This window comes from Manacus vitellinus, unplaced genomic scaffold (genome assembly GCF_001715985.3).
Source record: "Manacus vitellinus isolate BGI_N305 unplaced genomic scaffold, ASM171598v3 scaffold_22_pilon, whole genome shotgun sequence".
Classification (NCBI taxonomy): Eukaryota; Metazoa; Chordata; class Aves; order Passeriformes; family Pipridae; genus Manacus; species Manacus vitellinus.
Window position 1 is genome coordinate 3,548,865 of NW_021939632.1, and position 8,972 is coordinate 3,557,836.

An 8,972-nucleotide genomic window follows, 5' to 3' on the forward strand; every position below is an offset into this window, starting at 1 on the left:
GATGTCTGAGATCTACTTATGATGTTGAGGCCTCCTCTGCTCTACTCACTGAACTTCTGACACCAAATGATCTACAGTCCCTTGGCACTACTGTAATGCTGCCAGTAAATAACCTCTTAACATGAGCTTTGATGGGGAAGAGGACTGGGGACAACTTGAACAAATTGTTTGGACTGATACCACATGGGCACCCAGCTGATTTTTGAAGACCAGTGTGTTTTTACCTGCTCAGTGCAGGGCAGTGCTCCTGCCAGTCATGTCAGTGGTGGTGGAGGCTTCCCTGCACTCATGGTTTGGGCTCTTGCATCTCTGTTATGTGCCAAGTAGCCCAAGAAGCTGAGGCTGCTGGGTGGCTAGATCTCTGTGGATTATTTAAGGGGTGATATATGATCCACAGATGTCCTCAAAGCAAATTTCCTCCCAGGAATGTGCTCTCCCAAGCTGCCATATCACCTTGTAACTCTGCAGTATAATACCATTGCATAGAGACCCTTCTATGGAAAAATGTTTCATTGGGCTGTTTGGGTCTTTTCTGTGCCTGGGAACACCTGGACAGATGCAGTAGGACACTGAAATCTCCTCCCTGACACAGAGGGATACAGATATGGGGAGTGAAAAATCCATGGAGGGCAGAAGAAAGGAGAGACTGAAGGGCAGTGAGCAGTGACAAATACAAGCTGGATGCACAGAACTGTTGTGAAGATCTAGAATGTCATCTCTTATGCACAGCTTGTACACTGAATCTCCTTTTTCTATCTCACTTTGACCTCCGTTCTTTGATCCCAAACTTCCAAAGCCAAGACCAGAAAGCAAACACATTTGCACACCAGCATGTCAGAGGTGCTGTGCCTTCACCTGCTGATGGCTTGTAGTTCCTGTGGTGCCAATTTGACTTAAGAAAAATATGTATTTGATGACAAGTTGAAAACACAGAGGCTTTTTATAGGATCAGTTGTTATCACTGTAGCTGGAAATCCCTCACATAACACCTCTTCTGCTTCCTCCCCAGCAAGCTGGGAAGTAGCTGCAGGTACATCCAAGGCTGGGTGAGCCAGTGCTCCTTCCCTGCTGCAGGTCTAGCATCCTCTCTGCTGAATGCTGGCTGGGTCATGGAAAGGTGACAGAGAAAACTACTCTGGATGCTGTATTCTCTGTTTTATTTTGAAACCTGGGATTTACAGGAGAACTGGAGTGGAGGAATGCCTGATGAGATCCAAATGAACTGTGATAAACAGTACGCCTTGGGGCCATGAAATAAGAAAATCCAGCAACCAGACCATAACTGTCCTTTTTCTTTTCCTGCCAAGTGTCAGAGCAGCAGGTGGTTAGAAAGGCTCAGGGGTCATTTAGGATGAGTGACAGCACCATGGCCACATGCCATTCCTGTGTCATCCCACCTGCACCAGAGAATTAAGGAATGGAAAATTTGCAGCCTTAAGGAGATGCCCTAGTTAATTTTGCTGCCCTTGGATTGTCAGACTGGATGGCAAAAACCCAAGATCAAACAGGGAACTTACAGTAAATAATTGATTTTGACCTCCCAGGCTTGCTGAAAGATGTATCCTTGGCATGAGAATGGGAATATCTGAGTTTTAAAATGTATTCAGTATTCAAAACTCTCCACCTACATACATATTGCACCCTGCTAAGGTCCAAGAGCAGACAATATATGCAAGGCTGTGTGTGCAAGGCTGTTGTTTCCCTTGGCTATGGCTACAAATAAGGAAATAATAAACATCCAAGTCTTCCCTCTCTATTTAAGGGTATGGTGATACAAAACCAGCAAACTCCTCTTCATTGTCTTTCTCCCATACCTCTCACAGACTATTTGTTCTTCCTGAAAGATAAGATGCAAACACAGCATGTCTCCACTGACTGGGCTGCTGACTCTTATTTTGCTTCTGTCAAATGATCCCAGTGCTCCAATCCATGAAGGATTGATTAGCCTCTCTTCCTCTGCTCACCTTCCTATCAAAACATGGATTAAAGAAGGATGAATCACCAGGAACGAACTGGGGGAGAGTGTAAGCAGAGTTTTCTGAGGCTAGCAGTGTGCATGTCCACAGCAGCTCCTGTGACTTGCTCCCAGGAGTGGTGATGTGGACACCACACAGCACTTCTGAGACACTGCCCGGGCACACCTGGATCTGCTCATTAAGTTTAAGCATAAGGTTATAACACTTTGGTTTCATCATTACTGTGCTATGCTAAAAGAATTCATGTATCTCCTTAGATTAATTAAATACACTCCTATTTAAAAAAGGCTTATGGACTATTCTGCATAATAATAAATTATGGCAGAGAATAACAGAATATAGATATGAGTCACAACAAAAATCATGTGCATTATTTAATCAAATACCAATAAAACTTGCTTAATTTAATATTCTCAAGGAAGAAGTGTCTATATTTGCAGTTTCTTGGATTGATTCAATTCATTCTCCATAAGCTTTATTTCTGCTCTTAGCAATATGCAGAAAAAAAGTTACTGTGCCCATGTTCTACTGCATTTGCACCCTCTCAGCAGGGATATAAAAGCTATTAAGCTCCCCTGACAGTTTGTCCAATATTTAGATTATTGCTATGTTTTTTTCAAACCAATGGAATGGGGAAATAGAATATCACAAAATACCTTAAAGAAGACACAGAAAGAAACATGATGGTTTTGTCATTATATTCTGACTTACTAAAACACACAAAACATGATATAAAATTATCTGCCTGTCAAAACCAGCTTAGGTAGCAGTAAGTTTAAAAATAAATATGTATATCTAGAAAAAAAATAATTATGCATATGCAGTCAAGGTGAATATTTTCAGATGACTCCCAAATGGTTTCTGTGAATCCTGAAGGTGAGCAAGTGCACTGATAACTGTTCATTTCCCAGATGCTATGGGAAGTCTACAAAAGAGATAAATACAGTTTTCTGGATTTAATTTATACCAAGCTTCTGTGTCCTTTTATGTAAGCAGTGTTTTGCCAACCTGAAGAGAATGAAGTCCAGCTGCTGCTAAGGCCAGTGTCTCTTGCAGATTGTTTACAAGTGTTAGAGACAGGGTTCCCTGCACCTTCTGTGCAGGGGGAAGGAGAAGTTGGTTTTCTACTACTTCTTTTCTGATGGAGGAATCTTGCTCTCTTTTGTATTCCTCCCACAGAGTTTCCCTACAAGGCAGCATGATCCAGCCCTCAGTAATTAAGATGCCCATCCTCTTCCCACAACTTTCAAGCACAAAAGCCTACCCTGACATCAACAGGAAGGAGAAAGTAATATTATTAGTGCTAATTGGTTAGCAACAAATCTCTCTAGGACATATAAAGCCTATTCATAACATGAATCACTTACATAGGGGAACACATAATCGAGCATGAGAACTTCATCAGGAATCCTCAGCAAGCCTGCAACCACTTCAGCACAGACTTCAGCTGGCTACACCCAAATATCCAGTTCATGCTTTGGTGAACTATGATTTAGCAACATTATTTAGATTGTATCTGTGCAAAAAAAAAAGCTGGTCGAAAGAAGAGAGTTGTATATCCCTGTTGTTTCACTTCCACAAAGCAGCAGGCTAACTCCCCAGCATTTCCTGACCTCCAAAGATATGCCTAGATGCAATTTTAGACAAAAACATTGGGAAGGGCAAAAAACTTTGTATGCAGAAACAAAATAACCATTTCTATTTCATTTGTAGACTGAACTCACATAAAAAAGTACTGCCAAATTCTGCTAGAAGTTATTTGGGCTTGACCTTTGGACCAACCTCACTGCAGTCTACATACAGCACAGTTCCTGTCACCTGAAACAAAGGCACCAACCTTCCATAAATTTGAAGGAAGATTGCAGGAATGACACTATTCTGATATAAAACCTTTCAAGTTTTTCTACTGTAATAATTACAAAAATGTGCAATTTCTGTAGTTGTTCTGCTCTAACTACTGAATGATCCCTCTTTCGGAGTAGTATTATTTACAGATCTCTTTCGGTAGATATCTAGTTTATGTCTACATCAATATATTTGTATCTATTTTGTTATATACTGACAACATGTAATTCATAATGTGCTGTACTTCATGACTCTAACTCTTCATCCTTTAATGTGTTTTGCATTTGAAGGTTGTTGACTGAAGCATTCAAACAATTTACAAAGGCAATACACAATGAGTGGGAGCTACTTGCAGCATACTAATTTGTTGGTTTTGAACTAATACTATGTATTGTTTCAGAGTAAATGGATAGGAACCAGGCCTTACCATGACCCTGCCTTCCTTTGGAAAGCTTTTACATTTCAGTGCTCAGATGACCTCCTGGAGCTTCTGCTTTTAGGCTGTCTGCCTAAAACATTCCACTTGAATTGTTAATTTAAACAGGGGATTTGGGGGATACAAAAACATAAAATAGGCCCTAATTTAAATATAATTTAAATTCTAGAAGGTGACAACCAAGTTGGACTTTCAAACCATATTGTGCTGGTGTCCCCTCAGAGTCACACACAGGTTACCATTCTCCTGAGAAACACACTTGCAGGCTGCTCTCCCTTGGTCCCAGTGGAGCCCTTGTCTCCCAGACACGGAGCTGCTCGAGCCCAGGGCCACTCTATTTGTACAAGTGTGTTTGCAAGCTCCCTGAACAAGGGCATGTGCTGTCCCTGTCCCCCCACCACATTTACACCCTCTGTGCCACCTTCAGGCATTTGGCAGTGCAGGTGTGTGTAACCAGCACCTTCTCTATCCTGAGCCACAAAAGTATTTCAAGGTGACCACCCTGAAGTGCTCAAATGCTCTGTCCTTTGCTGATCTCTAGAATGATTGTGAACAGATTTTTTTTCTGGTGCCACAGTGACCTGTTCAAGCTCCCCAGCCTCATCTTTCCTTGGGCATCACACAGCTGATGGGATCAGGGTGTTTGTGATTCACACAGGGATGCAGGGAAAGGAGAGCCTTGCTCCTGCCAGTAGAGTACAGCTGGGATCACAGAGATGCTTCTAGAACCAAGTCCAATGTTTCTTCTCCTTAAGACTGGCCAAGCTTCATGGAGAAAACCTGAGTCTCTGGTAATGATGGAAAATGGGGAGGCTCTTGGAAATGTGGATAGAGGGCCAGTGCACAGAGAGGCAGGTGACGAAGGAGATAACTGGAGTTTTGAGCATGGAGCAGGAACAACTTAATATGCAGAGGACAGTGGTGGAGAGGGTGGTGTTAAGATGGGAAAATTAGGAAGAGGTGGAATATCTGCATGGATGTTGGTCATGAAATGGGAAGAGACTATCTACTACAGGACAGTTTTGTGGTGACCTATATGTTTAAGGGTTCAGAGAGGTATTGCAGAATGAAGATTTGAAAAGGGTTGAGAGGTGGAACAAGAATAGGGGGTGAAATAGTACCGGAAAAGGAGATAATTGACTTAAGAACAGCAAGATGGGAATTACCAGACTTACACTGAGAAATTTCCACTAAGCACAGCAAAGAACATGGGCAGTAACGTTACATGGGCTGGTAATTTTTCAGTGGTAGAAATAAAGATGGACAAGGTCTGAAGGAGCTCAAGCTTTTGGGATGTCATTTTTTGATGTGTCTTAAAAATCTTTAGGAAGTTAATACAATTTTCTTGGCATGATTTCTTGATCCACCAGTTCCATTAGCATTCTGCACAGTAGGAATTAAACTCCAAAAGTGTTTTTTAATTTTACTGTTTTTTGAGCTAACACTTTCCAAGTCCTATTTTGTCTGTTAGTAATCACTTGGGAGATTATTATAACAATTTGTTTTCCATTCATTTAACTTTTAATCACATTGAACAGCAAAAGTAGATTAATAAATTTCAAGACTGTAAATAGTTTTTTCAGTTTCATCATCTAGTTCATGTGCAGAAATATAATCCAAATGCTAAATAAAATATTTAAAATCAGATCTGCCTTCCTGATTTTTTTTTTTTGTTAAAGAAATAAGACATCTCTTTAATATCAAGCTCTGGAAATCTTTAGAAAAACCCTGTATTTTGAACCTAAGGTAAATAATATCAATTTAAGCACATGTAGTCTTTTCAAGGGTCTATCCCATGCATACTGAAGTGCTCACTAAGTTCATGACATGACAGCATAGGTCACACTCCTCCCAGGAAGAGACCAGATGGGACGGGGAGCAAGACACCAGCACTGAACCTTGTAAGGGTAGGTCCACCATAACTAAAGGACTGACACTTTTGGTGCAAAAAGAAGGCAAAGAAAGAGGAAATAAACTAAGGGAGATGGCAACTACTGGACTTGGAATGGGGATTAGAGTTACAAGTAAAAGTAAGGAATTCAGTGGGAGACACTGAGCACTGAAACAACTTAAAAGGTCAGCAACCTTTTCCATGTGCTCTGACACTGACACCAAGACCGAGGCCATCAGTTTAATCTCTTAGAATGAAACTGGAAATGAAGCTGTGAATAAGTTATAAGTCCTGGAAATCAAATCAAAGAGAAAGAAAGGGAGAAAATCCAACGTCTTGACAGAAGCCAAACAGGTGGGGAAAAAAAAATAATTTCTGCTCAAAAATTTTTTGCTCAAAATCCAGGACAGTCTCTGCATGTCAGGTCATCACTGTATGACCTACCAGGTCACCTTAGCCAAATTCAGCTCTGAGAAGGAGACCCTCGTCCACCTGAGGCAAGGCTTACAGAGCTCACAAGACAGCCAGTCCCATGATATAACAGCTGTCACAAAACATCTGAGTTTGAAGTCAATATAGGCAATTTAAGCTGTTGGAGAAGTACAGAGGATGCAGCCTTAGAGAAATGCTTATATATAGCTCCTTTCTGTCTCTCCATATGGAGATGCACAGGCACAGCAGTTCAAGCTTCCCTTGCCTAAGCCAGGCGGTGTCCCTCGGCGGTAATACAAGATAACTTACATGAGAAAAGGAAAAACTGTTTTCAAGTCTATATTTTCAGCCTTCTCTGCTGTGGGAGTCATGAATTATGCTAACATATTCACTAGCAAGCAGAGTGAGAGCACTAAATTAATTTCTCATAAGAAAACAGTCATAAGATAGGAAAAGATCTCCAGTCACTTTCTGTACAACTTCAGTTCTGTAGAAGTCAGTGATTTTTAGGTGATTTATGTATAACTTTTTTACATAAAAGAGATACAACACAGATCCTGGGAAAGGTTTTGTAGGTATTTGCCCAAACATTTCAGAAAATATCATGAGGAGGATATCACTGAAGGATTTACGTGGCTATTCCACAAGTGGAAGTAAAAATGATTGCTTGAGAACTTTAGCTGAGAAATATTGAAATGAAATGGAAGATCAAAACCAGACTTTCCAAGTAAAGACTGTGTTGAAGAAGTGAAGGATAAGAAACAGTGAAGGATAGTTCCCACCCTATAAAACATGTTAGGCAAAGCCTGTTTTAGAGGACAAATACTTTTCTGGGATTAAGGTGTATTCTACATCAACAATTTCTTTTCTCAGAAAAGATAATTTAGGTGAAGATGATCATATCAATGATTTAATGCTCTTTAATTCTACTGAATAATTTAAGATGAAGACAACATTTTCCCTTCAAGCTGCTACTTGCATCCTTTGATGTAGACCCAGGTCTAAGGAAACTTATCTAACACATGATTATTTTTGGTCATTTCCTTATTGTTTCAAGGAGCAGATTATGATACATTTTCAGCACTGTTATTTGGTTTATAAACAAAATAATCACAAGCCCACTATTAAATAAATAGTAAGCTTCCTAATAATTTCAAATGCTTTATGTTAATGTCCAAAAGGAGTAAAAAGCACTTAGAGCTCTCAGAAAGTTCCCAGCAGTTAAACTGAGAATACAGCTCAGCTTCCTTGCTTGGGTCAATGTACTGATTACTGGGGAGTTGCAGGCATTTACATCAATGGCATTTACATCAATGGCCCAGCTGAGACTCCATTTTAAATGGATAGTAGCATCAGGCCCATGTTTTACCTAATTCCCTAGAGAGATAACAAAAACCCATAATGTTCATGTGCAGAAGGGTCTGGTTTGTTTGTTTTTTTTTTAATATCACGGAATTCCTCAAACTGACAAAAATAATATGCAATAATAATGTAAATGAAAATCACATAGGCACGGTATGTACGTTTACAAGGCTTGTTGTGAACCTGTTTCTTCATCACCCCACTGCCACACTCTGAAGCCAATCCACTGCAGCAGCAGGACTAGCCTGGAATAACTAAGCAGTACAGCAAGTACCATACACTGAATTTTTCCCCAACACCTTCTGGCAGAACCGATTCATCATCCTGTTGTGTTAACATTGAATCAAAATGGTAACTGAAATGTTTGTGTTATTAACTACTTTGCTGATAGGAAGGGAAAGTATTTGATATAAGAAGTGTGTAAAGGCAGCTACACATGGATAGATTAAAGGGAGCAGATTCTAACCCCAAGGACTCAGAGGATGAAACCTAGATTAAAAGTTATGCTAATATAGTAATAAAGAAATATTGTGGAAAAAAAGATAGCCATTCAATAAGGGAATGTGCAAAATTCTGCAGTGAGTCAGAGTTTAGCAACAATATACACAATATAAAGAATAAGTGGATATCTCACACTGTTGCAGAAAGTTTTGAGGACTATAGTGAAATTCAAATTCAACCTCAGTTCACAACATAGTGCTGTTGCAAAAGAGAAAAACGTTGTACTGAGAAATATAAACAAGGGTAACATTTATAGACAGATGATGTAATCCTCTTGTTATTCTTAGCGCTGGTAAGGTCTCAACTGGAGTGTTTTGTCCAGTTTTGGGCATTATATTTCAAGAAAGATGTGTATCAGATGAAGCCTTCAGATGAGAGTAACTAAAATTCTATGAAACAGAACCCACAGGCAGGATTGAGCAATTTCAGGTTGTTTACCACAGAAAATGGAATACCAAACATGACACAATAATTACCTTTGAATCTTTAAAACACTACTTCAAAGAAGAAAGGGAAGTGATGCTCTCCA